This window comes from Leptopilina heterotoma, unplaced genomic scaffold (genome assembly GCF_015476425.1).
Source record: "Leptopilina heterotoma isolate Lh14 unplaced genomic scaffold, ASM1547642v1 Lhet_60, whole genome shotgun sequence".
Classification (NCBI taxonomy): Eukaryota; Metazoa; Arthropoda; class Insecta; order Hymenoptera; family Figitidae; genus Leptopilina; species Leptopilina heterotoma.
In genome coordinates, this window is record NW_025111138.1 from 3,091,291 (window position 1) to 3,101,998 (window position 10,708).

General features: G+C 27.2%; 1 protein-coding gene across 4 annotated transcripts in view; it reads left to right on the top strand.

The window, feature by feature from the left end:
* The window catches only part of LOC122509499 (integrator complex subunit 13), a 94,767-nt gene extending 90,036 nt beyond the window's left edge, over positions 1-4,731 (top strand). For 3 of the 4 annotated variants that reach the window (XR_006302361.1, XR_006302362.1, XR_006302363.1), the window contains one exon: positions 3,882-4,731. The gene's annotated coding sequence lies outside the window, so the exon portion shown is untranslated. The remainder of the gene's footprint in view (positions 1-3,881) is intronic. The other variant, XR_006302364.1, reaches the window with a different exon arrangement.
* The last annotated feature ends 5,977 nt before the right edge of the window (positions 4,732-10,708 follow it).

Sequence of the window (10,708 nt, forward strand, 5' to 3'; positions counted from 1 at the left end):
AAACAGATTAAAATATACTTATATAAATATTAATACAAAAAGAGTTTTCCTTTTACTATTTGCGGTCTGTTAATGACGATCAAATAATTTTCCCAATATTATTGCTGTTGGCAATGACTTTACCAATAATTATAGTGGTCCATTATATCGACCCATTATTACATCAAATGTTCATCGATATGGCAAACAATAATAATGACACTTAGAAATAATAAAAAGAATATTTTTGAACCTGACTATCATATAATTTATATGTGGGAAACCTTAGAAGAAAATTCTTTTTTGTCATGATGATGACTATAAAGTCAAAACTTGAGCATCGTCATCGTCATATAAAGTGCTGCCACAAAAACGTGATTCTTTTGTTAAAAGAAAATAGCTTGATACATAATTTTTGAAACGATAAATATAAATCCGTTTTCATCATACAGCCTCAAATTGACTTTAGGGCTCTAAAACAGTCGTTTAAGTCAATTTACAAGAAATCCCAATTTGCAGTTGGCAAAAAGTCGAAAAAGTCGTTTAAATTTGGCAGTTATTTTTGAAAATATCAAAAAACGAAAGGGGAATGAAATTGATACTAAAAAATTTAGATCAATTTATGATTTGATCCAGATTTTTGTAAAATTTTGCAATTTTATACTTATAGGTGAGAAGTCCTAAATTTAAATTTAAAACGTGCAGTCTAAGACTATGCGCAAGACAAAAAAAGGGTTTTTGAGAAAAGTGGGGATAAAGGCCACCAAAAAACACTTTTTTTGGATCAAATTCCCCACTTTTCTGAAAACCCTAACTTGCTAGACGATTTTGGGACCCAGGATCGTGTTCAACGGACAAAAATACATTGAAAACGACACCAATGTCAAAATATAAAAAAAAAACTTTTTTGTTTTTACCCCCACTTTTCTCAAAATCCTGACGTACCAGGCAATTTTTGGGTCTAGGATCGTGTTCAATGGACCAAAATACATTGAAAACCACTCCAATGTCAACAATAAGAAACAAAAATTGTTTTTGGATTTTTACCCCCACTTTTTTCAAAATTCTGACGTGCTAGTAAATTTTGGAACTTGGGGTCATGATCAATAAACAAAAATTAATTGATATTTGACTTCCATGAAGTCTTAAAATAAAATTTGAAACGTGCACTTTAAGACCCATATTCGCGAGGTAAAAATAGAGGATTTTGAGAAAAGTGGGGGTAAAGACCCAAAAATTATTTTTTTTTATATTTTTGACATCGGAGTCATTTTCAATGTATTTTTGTCCATTAAACAAGATCCCAAGACCCAAAATCGTCTAGCAAGTCAGGATTTCGAAAAAAGTGGGAGTTTGACCCAAAAAAGTGCTTTTAGCCGTCTTTAGCCTCACTTTTCTCAAAATCCTGATGTGCTAGATAATTTTGGGACTCGGGGTCATGTTCAGTGGACAAAAATACATTGAAAACTACTCGAATACCAAAAATAACAAACCATATATTATTCAAAAGGCAAAACTTTTAATTCTGTAGTTCAACTTCACTTGTTTAATTTTTCCTGACAAAGAGTCGGAGAATCCTCATCCTGTCTATATATGAAATTTGAAAATCGAATAAATTTTGTATTAGAATTCTATATCTTCAATTACTATTTCCTATACACCTATATTAATTTCATGAAATAATTATGCACCTGTATTTATTACAACTCGATTATAAAATAATATGATATGTTTGCGAAATGTTTTTCAAATGGGTCAAAGAAGAAAAATATAGATCTTTTAAAAAAGAAGTTTTCTTTGAAGTTGACTATCGGATTTTTTTTCCTCTCTTCTCTTATTTCCTTTTTTTTTATTTCAATTTCTCGTTTAAATTCAATGAGTTTATGATCCTAAATTAGAATCATAAGTATCTTCCTCTACTAACATTTATATATATATCCTATATACTTTTTTTTCAAGAGTTTATTTTCCCACATTCGATATTGCACTTAATTAATGCAGAGATCCTGAATATTTCTCGTTTAAAGAACCAGCAGTGTGCGTAATCAAACTCTGGCAATTAAAAGCATGGATGATGCTGCACTAGGCCTCTTATCTCGGTAACCTCCGGCAACCAGGGAAGCCTTATCTCTCTCGAGGGGTCCAAAAATTCGTGTCTTAATATATTTCCTCATTCTCATTTATTCAAATATTCAATGCGAATATATATTCTAATTATCAAGATTGTTTTATTAAAATAATATATTTATTATTGATTTTTCTATATTTAATAGAAAAATTAAATTGGATTGGAAATTAACAATTCTTTTATGAGAGGGATTCTACGGTTTAGAGAAATATTTCAATTCTGGTAAATATTTATTTTGGAGGAATAGGATATAGTTATTAATTCAGACGTGAATATTCACGAAAAATTTATATTTTCATTGTGAATAAATAAACTTGTGTGTTGTAGAAAATTTTGTTGCCTAACAAAGTGTTTGAATTTTGAGAATATGTTTCTTGAAATCTGGCAACATTGCCTTCTCCTGAGCCAGAGAAATCTCTCTTGAATGTTATTCCCAGCAGCAGCAGAAGGCAGTGCAATCATACACCGGAGGGTTTTCGAGCCCCGAGAGGATGATGATGAGGCTCATACAGCTTGTAAAACTTTGACGTTCGAGCTCTCGCATCGTCGAGAAGCGGAGATTGCAATGCTGGCTCGACTCTCGCTAATGAACCAAGAGACTTTTATGGTGGTTTTATATTCTTACGTCACTCTCTTTTAGCTCAGATACATCTACACATTCTGCCCTCTACCAGCATAATTTCGAACCTGTCCGGTGGTATAGTACAGCAGGCCACACACAGGCAGACAGAGAGCCTTCGTATATTTTCCTCAACAACGATAAAAGAGTGACGCAAAAGTTGCCCAGGAAACGGTACTGATCCCAATTCGCAAAATGACAGCATAATTTTTCTATTTCTACACAGAAAAAAAAACTAATCCGAAATATTCTTTATTTAAATTAGAAACCAAACAATTGATTCAATCGATAATTGAATCAAAAATCGTCAAAATTCTCATAAAAAGAAAAACCATGTTTTGTAAATAATAACACCAAAAAAAGTATAAGGAATTAGCATAAATTTCCTACTGCAAGAATTATTCGACAAAAACATCTTATGAAAATGGAAAAGTTATGTAATATTTCATAACAGAAGACAATTATCAAAGAAGCAAGAATGAAAAATACATTGTGTCTGTGAAAACACAAGATTGAAGTCCTCGACTTTTCTAAAACAAGAAAATCAAAAATCCATCTACAATTTTTAAGAAATTAAATGTTACATATATGGCAAAAAGTAACATGAAATTATAGTTGCGACAAAAATTTAATGCTTCCAGACAAAATTTTACCCTTTTTTCTGATCTGTATAGCAACCCTGAGCCAAAAATAAAATAAATCGTCGTCAACCAGCGGACTTCAGTCTTAGTTTCAAAAACTTGATTTCCTTAATTAGTGAATAACTAATTTTTGCCCATGTTCCTGATCCTACATCTATAGACTCTTTATTATCCATTAATTCAAAAGCAACCTCGTGATATTAAATTATACACCGTCTTTCACGAGATACGTTCATTTTCCTACGTTTCAAGCACCTGTTCAATTAACTGGCTCCTGCAGGTGTTTGTCCGGACAAAGGACATGCTCGCTCTTTTCCCAGAGGCTTTTGGCCATCAAAGTTGCTTCAACCCTTCTCTCATACAGAAATTAACAAATGGAATCGTCTTCTAAATTTATATTTCATCAACAGAAAAGCAACAACAAAAAATTTGTTATTAAAACAGAATTTTTATTTCTTAAATTTATAAAAGATAGAATAAAAAAACTGAAATAGAACAAATTTTTCTGTTTCAGAACACTGAAGGAATAAAATATCTGGTTCAGATGAATCAGTCGGAAAATTTATTGTACAGTGTGCAAGAGCGCTTTATAGTCAAGAGCTCGACAACACGAATCATTGTGATGGCATTGGGTAAAATCAAATGTTTTCATTTTGTCCTAACCTAACCATGTGTGATGCCGGCATCAAGATTTCAGCCACCTGTGAATCCCCCTCCAAAGTGAAGAAACACCTGTTACAGTCTACCGTAAACATCAGGCTGTTTCTGTTTATTTTCGTATGAGAATTCGAATCATCGAAGGAAGAGAAATATTCACGATTTGCATTACCGGCGGAGTAATATCAAAATGACGTTGCAATGTGTGGCAGCACTTCCTTAACACTAGCGAGAATCTACTTTATCTATTATTTACGCTGTACCTTTATCGAAAAACTTCTATTTTACTAAAATACTCGATAGTATTTCAGTTTTTCAATCTTTTCCGAACATTTTTAATCAGTTGGAGTAATCATTCTTTTATTACAATTTTACAAGTTTGAATAATTTTGTTAATATTTCGAAATAAAAGGGATTATAACATCGGTCTTATGTAAGAGAAACTTTATTTCTTTGCTCTTTACTCAGAGTGTATAAAACTACATCTTTTTATTAATATTTTTACCATATTAGTGTAGATTCAGCACTACTGATATTAACAAACGACAACTGTCGATGTTATCGTCGAAGATAGAGTTAATTAAATATTAGATCATTGTAAACAACGTTATAATTAAAATTGATTAAAAGTACGATTGTTTTTTTGAAAAATACCATCAGTTGTAAAAACCATATCGATAAGTATAATAACTATAAAAAAGCCAACACCGATTAGAACTTTTATTTAGAAACCATCCTCAGCTATAACTACATCGATTGTAACTACCACCGTCAGTATTCTATACATTACATCTGAATAAAAAAAGAAGGTATATACCATTTTTTTCATCATATATGCATCTATGAGAAAAATTATTTGTTCAGCAAAGTAGTCCACTTGCTATTTTAAAGATATTTTTTTCTATTAAAAAAATATTCTTTAATCTATGTTGAATAAACAAAAATTGTATTTCACTAAAATTTTAACGTCAGTGAGATTTTAATTTAACAATCAGAATTTAAAAAATTTTCTTTCTAAAATAAATGACGAAACAAATAAAAATTACTGAAGTTATTGTCGATGCTTAGCTTCAAAAACTATTCTTTGGGGTTTTTAGAAATAAAAATCTCACTAACTTTATTTTTTTAATTCACCTAGGGAGTTAAAAAAAGGGTTTGCTTTTTTAACTTGAAACCTTTGTAATAATTGGTTAACTCTTTTCTATTTTGCAAAAAATTATAATTTTTAACATTCAGCTTCAACGCTAAAATGCAGGGTTCTCATAATAATTCATTGACCATAAACAAGAACTTCATCAATGTAAATTTTCAGCTTTCAAATTGAGTGAAATTTGTTACATTTTCATAAAAAATGAGAAGCTCTTTTCTGTCTAAATGTTTTAAAAGATTTACTGCCACTAAAACGAATTTAAAATTTAATTTGTCTTTTCCTTTTCTTCTTCTTTTCTTTTGACATTGGACTAACTTTTCTTCGGATTTTTTGTCGGATTCTTCCTTAAAATTTTATTACAATAATTTTGCGTCACTAAAAATATTAATTATAAAGTTTCTAAATGTTAAGTTTAAGTTTTTAATTTTTATTGCAGTGAGTAATTTATGAAAATATTTTTAATGAAAAATATTTCATTACTTTGAGCGCTCGAAACTTGTGAATTATTTACTCTAAATAAAACTTGTTTAACCCAAATAAATATTTATTTGTTATAAATAAACATTTGGTTTAGTTTATAATAAATTTTGCGTTCTAAAAAAAAAATTTTTGTTGTTTCAAACAAATTCTTTCTTTTATTCAAGAAAAATTTTAAAGTTTATAGAAAACAAAAAATTTAAAGTTTGGAATCAAAAACTTGTATGAAAACAAAAACTTAAAAGTTTAGAACACAAAATTTTTAAATTTGGAAACAAAAATGTTAAAGTTTGGGAACAAAAATTTTAATATTTGAAAACAAAAATTTTAAAGTTTGTAAACAAAAATCTAAAAATTTGTTGACAAAAACTTGAAAATTTGGAATCAAAAATTCAAAATAGAAGCAAAAACTTCAAAGTTTGGAAATACAAAATTTAAATATTTAAAAACAAAAATGTTAATGTTTGGAAACAAAAACTTTAAAGTTTGGAATCAAAAACTCAAAATAGAAACAAAAATTTTAAAGCGTTTAGAGACAAATTAAAAAATTTTAAAACAAATACTTAAAAGTTTGGTATATCAAAAACTCAACGTAGAAAAAAAAACCTAAAAGTTTAAACAAAGAAACAACACTAAACGCTAAAAGTTAAAAAATGCGCCAAGTTTAAAATAAGTAAAAAAAAGAAATATAATTACAGGAAAGAATAAATTTTAAATAAAAATTTACATTGTGAATTCAAGAAGAAATTAAGTACAAGAGAGAAAATGATGAATCACTCTCTAAGGGTCCCGGGTTTTATAATCAAAAAAACGTGATCAAAACATTTTATTCGTTGGGAAACAAGAGCTATAAAACTATGTAGCGAGTCTGCGTCAGAGAATGACGTTAGCAACTGGCGGATTTCTGAACACTTTCATAATTAAACTTTGTTACATGCGTATATACATTCGTTTGCATTCTCGTTCAAATGAAAAAGGGACAAATAGATGTCACTTATTAACACTCTAAAGTCAATCAAAATTATTACCGTCTGTGAAAATTTTTATTTTATTTATTCTTTTTATATTAAACGAAATTTTCCATTTTTTTCCATTTTAATAAAAATATTTATTTTTAAATATTTATTTCAGGACTTTAATATTTTATAATAAATTAAAAATATTTCATTTCATTTCTTCTATTTTGCATTTTTATAATATACGATAGCAAGTAAAGTATTTTTAAGGGAGAAAAAATTAATTTTAAAACAAATAAAAAAAAAAGTACCTATTTAATATTATTGTATTTTATTATAGAAACTGTTAATTTGAATCAATTTGTATTCAAAAGATCGTGCCTAGTCTCAAGATACCTATGACTCTAAAAATGTGGCCTTGTAACATCGGATGAAGTTGTTTTTTGTTTCTTTTTTTTACACGTGCGGCTTTTCTCCACTAAAAAGTTGAAAATAATTTTTAAAAAAACTTTTTTGAAATGAATTTTCAAGTTTTTCTATGCTAAACAAATTATAATTTCATTATAAATATTTACTATTAATATGTATATTTCGTCTGCGGAGGAAAATCGCAAGTTAAAATTTTTTCGCTATTTCAAGTGAAAAAAAAAGAACTTTTTTTCCTTATATATCACCTTGACTGCGATAATCTTATAAGTCTCGGTCAAGTGGGTAATGAATGCCGTTAAGATGTAAATGAACTTAATACTTTGTTGAATGACTCGCACGTTTCTTCGTCAAAAAGACGAAAAAAATGTTTATATTTAGTTTGAAATTCACAATATATATTTTTGGAAATAATTAAATATTTAATGACTCGTACTTATTTTCGTTAAATAGAAGAGGAAAATTTTTATATACAGTTTGGAATTAAATATTTTTGGAATGTTCGAAATGATTAAATATTAAGAGACTTGCACGTTTTTTTCGTTAAAAAGACAAGAAAAAATATTTTTATAAAGTTTGGAATTAAATATTTTTGAAAATAATTGAAAATTAAATTTTTTATTGAATTAAATATTTCTGCGTGAATAATTTAATATTTAATAAATATTCTATTAAAGTAAATATTTGGCAAAAGTAAATATTTAGTAAATTAAATATTTCATTAAATTAAATATTTTTGGAATTAATTAAACATTGGACGACTCGTACGTTTTTTCGTTAAAAAGACGAGAAAATTTTTTTTTTGCATCGTTTGGAATTAAATATTTTTCGAAATAACTGAATATTAATTAAATTTTTTATTGAATATTCTATTAAAATAAATATTTAATAAATTAAATTTTTGATTCAATTAAATATTGTTGGAAATAATTGAATAGTAATTACATTTTTTATTGAGTTAAACGTTTCTATAAATAAATAATATTTATCGAATATTCCATTAAAGTATCTAAATATTTAATAAATTAAATATTTTTGGAAATAATTGAATATTTATTAAATATTTTTGGAAATAATTAAATATTTATTAAATATTTTATCAAATTATTTATACAAATTACTTTTTTGCTATTAATTTTATTTTCACTTTTTTATTTTCATATAAAAATAAAAATTAATTTCCAATGAAGAGAAGATAGAATTTTTCCAGAAAGTAAAATAAAATTTTTGTTGTTACGATTAAAAATGATGATGACTTACAGGTAAAAAAGAACAAAGTGTATCGTTATACGATAAGTTAAAAGCATAAACAACCGCGATAGCGCTGTTTCTATACGTATACATCAGACGGACGATCAATAAAAAGCAACCCGATCAATTTCTAGAGGTTATTTTCAGGTTGGAAACGTTGACGTTTTATACGGATCATTTATATGCTCCTAGGTATACACCCACACTGAAAACCCACGGAACAACGTTGTTCAATTTATTTAACATATGTATATAATACGTGGGCATAAATTTCCATCCTTGTACTATCAAAAATTACTATACTAGTTAAGCCTAATAGATTTTCCAAACATAAAAAATCATCGGACATAAATTATTCACTTTCCATCATGTGTGCACTGATATTTTTTTTCCACTGATCGTAAAAAAAAATTCTACACCAAATTTTCGAGAAAGAATTTTCGAAAAATTTCAAAAATATACAATTTTAACAAGATCATTGAAAAGTTCCAAGAAGAATTCCTAATTATTTAGTATTTAATTTAATTTTAATTTCGAAAATAATAAATAATTTTTCACATTTTGAAAAATTTTAGAAAAAATGGAATAAATTTTGTTTTCAAATTTTTTTTACTCGATAACTTGAGTAGACAACAATTTAGATAATTTTGTGTGCAATATTTTTCTTTCAATATTGCGTTCAATTGTTTAACATAATATTGTTACAAGAAAGTACTTTATTTACAGTCAAAGCAAGATAGGAACATAATTTTATAATTTAATTATATTCTACAAATATGGAGGAAAATTGTTATTATGATGTTGAATAAATTACAAATAAAGCGAAAGCGAAAAATTTTCTATCTCTTGGATCTCTTTTTATATACGGCACTGTAACGGCCCACGTACATACATAGCACGGAGAGTCAGTGAGTCATTTGTAAGCCCAGAGAAAATCCGACAACTCATATCCCTGAAATTCCCCGCTTCGTTTATACTGTTCTCCTTTCTCGACACAAAATACAAAGAAAAGTGATCTAGCGAAACTCGTTTAAAATAATAAAACAGAGAAAAATAGTTTTTAGTATAAAATAGAAAAAAATTTTAAATGTATTTTGAAGAATTAATTTTGTATAGAATTTTCTATAAATATTGATATTTTTGAAATAAAAAATACTTTTTTTGAAAATAATTTGCGAAAATATTTAAAAATACTTGATACCATTGTTTTAATTGGCAATAAATAAGAAATATTTTATTTTGTTTTTTACAATACTCAAGAGAAAAAATTAACAAACCCGCATATGATAATTTTGTGTGGTAATAATTTAACGATCTTGAAATGTCAACTAAATAAAAATGGCACTTTTTTACAAATATTTTTTTCGTCACATAAATAGCATAAATGTAAAGAAACGAATTATTATTATTTAATGAGAATAAATAATAAAAAAAAATATTGACGTTTAAAATAACAATAAGCTACCAAACAATGAAATTAAAATCAATAGAATTTTACTGATTGTGAAGATTAGAGACGACGACCATGGAAATTACGACAAACAGTAAAAAAACTACGGACAATTAATTGCCAAGAGCTTAATGTGTCATGAATACAAATGCAAATCCTATTGCTTAATAACTCAATTTAGAGTTGAAGACGAATTTCTTCTTTAATCAAATACTGAGAATAATTTATTGTCAAAAAGAATCGCCAAATTTAGTATTTCACCACTTTTAGTCCAAGAAAACTGATTCTAATCGAATTAATAGAGACATGAATAAAAAATATTTAAATGCATATGTACAAAAAAATATTTTCCTTCAATAACAATCAATTTAGTTTCATATTTTTGTACAACAGTTTTTTTTAATCTAAATTAAGTGAAAAATAAAGTTTTTGTCAAATTAAAACTATTTTCCCGCACGATAAAAAAACCGTGATTTTCGAATCACTTTTACAGATTTTTAGAAACATTTAATACCATTCACTTGGAAATATTCGAATTTTACCGATTATGATACTTCCAACAAAAGCCAATGTTTATAAATCGTCTTATTTCTACCTTTTTTTTAATTAATAATTAATAAACTATTTTCATCTCCCCATGCTGCGCACATACATACAAACATAACCTCACTTTTAGTAAACTTTTCCGCATGACTGCAAATCGATATATTAGGTGCAAAAAAAATGTCCATAGGTTTAAAAAGAAAGTAACACTTTCGCTTATCCCTCTTATTTTATAATGACTAATACTAATTAAACAAAAATATTGCAAAAATAAACTCAAACTCACCGAAGTTGCCCGCCATCGGATCATGCTTCGAAGGTGGGGGATTGCGGTTTGCCGATCATCCTTTTTCACTCACAAAAACTATAAACACCCACCACATTTCACAAAAACTCATATTTCTATAATTATTAACTTCCTTTTTCATTTT